Source organism: Hevea brasiliensis, unplaced genomic scaffold (genome assembly GCF_030052815.1).
Source record: "Hevea brasiliensis isolate MT/VB/25A 57/8 unplaced genomic scaffold, ASM3005281v1 Scaf1, whole genome shotgun sequence".
NCBI lineage: Eukaryota > Viridiplantae > Streptophyta > Magnoliopsida > Malpighiales > Euphorbiaceae > Hevea > Hevea brasiliensis.
Window position 1 is genome coordinate 12,703,672 of NW_026614585.1, and position 5,391 is coordinate 12,709,062.

The following is a 5,391-nucleotide window of genomic DNA, read 5'->3' on the forward strand; positions in this document are numbered from 1 at the left end:
GATTACAGTACCGACATGAGATTATTGTGTAGAGTTGCGTACTTCCCTGTAGTGCTTATGATGAGGATGTTTGCAGTACTGCTTTGGTATAGTAATACCATAACGGAGTTCTATATCTGCAGAGGAGTTGGGAACTCCTAGTTAGGGGTCTAGAGTTAGAATATTGAGAGGTCACAGTGGGGTGATAACTAGAGTCAATGACTCAGTTACCCTAGCATGAGCTAGAGTTACAATAAGAATTGCCATCAGACCAGAGGTTTCGGATTAGTTGCAAAGTAAATGTGACACCTATAGAGTGAGATTATCTAGTATTCAGTATGGAATTTTGGATGGTTTTTGCAGTATGACAAACATTTGGTTAGAACTTAGTGAGAATAGTATACCTTGTGTGTATCAGTATGAAATAAAGTACAACCCTACTACCTAGGGAAAGTCGGAACTATGAATTGATGATTCACAGAGCTATAATATGATAGGAGAGTCATTAATTTGACATGGTTTTGGGCAAGGTGGTAAATGTAGTATTTTGTTGCAAGTTAGTTAGGGTATAGTCCTATCTTTTCAGAAGGGATCGAAAGTTATTACTAATAATGGTGACCAACAAAATAGTGCCCCAGATGGGACTGTAGAGTGTGGTAGAGAGAAGTTGGCTCAGGTATCCTGCGGAGGATGCAAGTTCTATTATAGGAATCATATATAATCAGATCACGATGGATGTAAATCCTTTGAATTGGATGACGGGTTTGGGTGCCCGGAACCTTAAGTTTTGGCTAATTGAGTAAACATGGATAATAATAATAATAACAAATAAATAAAATTACTACAGAATCAGTTCTCGAGGTGGTAAGGGTATTATGTAAGCTAAAGGATAAGAATAGAGATCATACAATAAAAGTATGACTGTAATTTGCTGAGTTCCTTTCTAATTTCAAATTATTCAAAACAATAGTATAATCTAATTATAATAGTGTTAAGAGTAATAAATTAGCGAAGATAAATCACAGAAGGCCAATGGATAAAGAAAGTGCAGAATGAAAGTTTGGGCAATTGATTGCAGATGCAATATAATCTAAATGCTAGTGGAAGTACTAGCTAGAGTGGTCAAAGGACCAAATCTGAGTAGCACAGACATATGATAACGCGATAGAGACTCTGAAAGATATAGTTAGCAAGTACAGCTATTATGTTAGGAAGAAGAATGGAACCAGGGATAGAATAGTCAAGTTCTATTTTGGGTAAGACAAAGGAAATAAATGAAAGGACAACCTAAAGAGCGCATAATAAAAGGAACAAAGTTAAGATATAGGATAGGCTAAGTGTTATTCTTGGCAAGGAGAATGACAAGGATGGAAAACCCAAAATGGGACCACATTAGTGAGAAAAGTGATGGAGGTATGGAATACAATAATAATGAGTAAATGTTAGAAGGTGTGTGATGGTATTGCGGACTACCTAAATAGGTAGAGAAAGAGAAGTTAGTAAGCAGTAAGTTGAATAAAAGTCAGTCTAAGGGATCAAATAGGTATGATGAGAGGAAAAGAATGATAGATAATGACACATAGGTTTTAGGTTAGACTTTTGAGATAGTGAGAAGGTAGTTAGAGGTTCATTATGAATGTCAGGCAAACATTTTTAGTGTGATCAAGTAATCACTTTGTAGTGAAGCAATAACGCAGGACAATAGTAGAGGTAGAACGAAAAGTGACAAGTCTGGATGGTTATAAATCACTAGAAAGTTCAAGGATCAAATTAATGACCCTAGATAAGGGTGGAATTAGTGTTGGAAGAATTTATTAGTGAGAGAAATCTTTCAGGAATCAACAAAAGTTAAGGGCACAATAAAAACGATGATAGATATGAATCATAGGTTGAGTATAAGTAAAGTTAATAAATTATAAAATATTATGTTAGGAAGGAAAATGGTACCAGAAAGGGTTCATACAGATTATACCTTATAGGTAGAGCATAATTGTGGTAGGAGATGATGAAATTTGGAGAGAAAGACCAAGAAACTTAGGTGAAACGTTATAATATGACAATCGGGTGTAGTTGAATATAAGAGGATATTTTCTTTCTTTTCAAGTTTAGCTTGTGCTTTTGGTTCTAGAAGGTTATATAAGGAACAGAACCGAGTCAAGGAGACCTAGTTATTGAGAGTTTAGTAGGCACAAATTCATACATAATTTCTCGATATGAGAATGATAGTAAGTGCATACCTAGTATTAAGTATGAAAGGACGAATGAGTAATGACAGGAGTTAAATTGAGTTAGCTACTAAGGCTTGCAAATGCTTTTAAACTATGAGTGGAGGAAGTACTATTTATGGTTGAGATTCAATAGATGAAATTGTTCTGATGGGTAATTTGAGGTTGAAGTTTAGAAAGCTATAGGCAGATATATGATTATATTAAGGAGAATGAACACGTGAAGTATCTTGTTTGGAATTAAGGCATGACACATATTTCCTACAGTAGTGTTAGTTCAGATGGAACTTATAGTTTATGGGGCTCATATTCATCCAGATAAGCAATTTCCTACTAAGGTAGGGAATGATAATGTTTTGATAGTTAAGTTGGAAAAAGGGTACAAAAAAAAATTCTCTATGGGTAATTATAAGTGTTACATAAGGTGAAGAATGTGGTAGGAGTAAATCATAGGGTTAGAATTCTCAAGTAATGAAACTAGTAATCAAGATAAGACTAAGAAATAAAAAGAAAGTTAAAGTTGATGATGGGATAGACATCTTTGAAGGAAAAGGTGTAAGGATGAGATAGGACTAAAATTAAGGAATAAGTACAAAGAGTTGAAAAGATACCAACAATACCAAAAATAGGAAAAGGGAAGTTGATAAGATCCAAAGGATGTGAAGAGAGCTCGATAGAGTCGCTTATAATGATGAGGATAAGGAGTGTCTAACCATCGCCTCGTGTTAACACTACCTATGAGCGGTGAAGGATACACCGTGTCGTGGACGCCTTGAGTTGGCCTAGCGTGTGTTTTGAAGCGGAATGGAAAAGTAGTGGCTTATGCTTCAATGCAGCTGAAGAGGCAAGAGCAGACCTATCCCACCAATGATTTGGAAATGGCTACCGTAGTCTTTGCACTAAAAACTGGAGACACTACTGTATGGTGAAGTGTGCGAGATATACACCGACTATAAGAGTTTAAAGTACATCTTCCAACAGAGGGATTCAAACTTGAGACAGAGGAGATGGATGGAGCTTCTGGAAGACTATGATTGCCCCATCCAGTACCACCCTGGGAAGGCTAATATAGTAGCAGATGCTTTAAGCAGAAAATCTTCCGCGCTTGGCATTTCAGCAGAGAAGAGACTGTTGATTCAGGAGGTACATGAGTTGATGGATCAAGGTTTAATCCTAGATCTTTCAGATGAGGGGGTATTGTTGGCTCATTTTTCAGTGAGGCCAGATTTGCGGGACAGAGTTAGAGTTTCCCAGCACAGAGACCAACAATTGATGAAGATCATAGAAAGAGTACAGCAAGGTGAAGGTGGTGAGTTCGGATTTGCCAATGATGGCGCCCTAGTGCAAGGTTCTAGGATATGTGTGCCCGATGTGGACAACCTCAGGAATGAAATCATGCGAGAGGCACACTACACACTGTACAGTGTCCACCCAGATTCCACCAAGATGTACCATGATGTGAAAGATAGCTATTGGTGGAATGGCATGAAGAGAGACATAGCAGACTTTGTGTCCAAGTGCTTGACTTGTCAGAAGGTGAAGTTTGAACACCAGAGACCGTCAGGGAAGCTGCAAGAGTTCCCTATCCCAGAATGGAAGTGGGAAATGATCACTATGGATTTTGTGACTGGGTTGCCTCGTACCATGCGAGGATATGATTTGATATGGGTAATTGTAGACCGCTTGACCAAATCAGCTCACTTCTTGCCTGTGAAGACTACATATTCTGTGGCACAGTACGCCCGACTCTACATTCAAGAAATAGTCAGATTGCATGGAGTTCCAGCTTCCATAATATCTGACAGAGGGCCCCAGTTCACTTCTCGGTTTTGGAGAAAGTTGCAGGAGGCACTTGGCACCCAGTTGACCTTTAGTACGGCTTTCCACCCTCGCATGCAGACGGATGCTGAAGGACAATCCAAACATCGGAAGACATGCTTCGCATGAGTGTCTTGGATTTTGGAGGTCAATGGGATGAGCAATTAGCTTTGGTGGAGTTTGCCTACAACAACAAGCATTACTCCAAAGATAGGGATGGCACCCTATGAGGCATTATATGGAAGAAAGTGTAGGTCTCCTCTGTGTTGGACGGAAATGGGGGAAGCGAAGGTGCATGATGTAGACCTAGTGCAGTACACTTCAGAGATAGTTCCTTTAATCAGGGAAGGACTGAAAACAGCTTTCAGTAGGCAGAAGAGTTATGCAGACCCCAGACGGAGGGATGTGGAGTTTGCAGTGGGCGACTATGTATTCCTGAAGATTTCTCCAATGAAGGGAGTCATGAGATTTGGAAAGAAGGGCAAGTTGGCACCTCGGTATATTGGACCTTTTGAGGTTACTGATAGAGTTGGAGCAGTTGCCTACCGGTTGGAGCTACCACCCAACCTTTCTCACGTTCATCCCGTGTTTCACATCTCTATGCTCAGGAAATACATTCCCGATTCTTCTCATGTACTACAGTCAGATGTAATAGAACTAAAGGAGAACTTGACATTTGAGGAGCAACCTGTAGCCATAGTGGACTACCAAGTGAGACAGCTAAGATCAAAACAGATCCCTATGGTTAAGGTTTTGTGGAGCAGCCAGTCAGTGGAAGAGTGCACCTGGGAGTCAGAACGGGACATGCGTAGCAAGTACCCTTATCTGTTCAATGTGTAATCATGTACTTTATTCTGCATTGTGTAAAATTCGAGGACGAATTTTCTGTAAGGGGGGAAGAATGTAACACCCCTGATTTTTTATATATTATTATTGGGCTTCGTGTAGGTATCCTCAATTCGCGGAAATTCGACAGTTGTCCTGGATCGTGAATTTTCGCCGCATGCACCAGCTACCGGAAAAGTCTCCGAATTGGATCTAGGTTTTGGCTACCCCACCATTGTTAGGCATCCCGAGCGCGTTCCCGAAGTCAGAATAGGCAAAGGTAAACCCGAACCTTGCTTTTTCGTAATTTTCTAGTGCTTAAATAGGATTAAAAATCCATAAAATATTCGTGGTAGCTTAGAAAATTACGATTCTTTATCCAATAACTTAGTAATATTTCTAAGGATCACAAGGTAGTTTTATAATTTTTAGAGCTTATTTGAGCGCTTTTTGCAAAAATGATCAATGATAATGACAAAATTAAAATAATACATATTGTGATGGATGATTGATTTGATGGGCGGGAGGGGCTGTGTGATGTGAT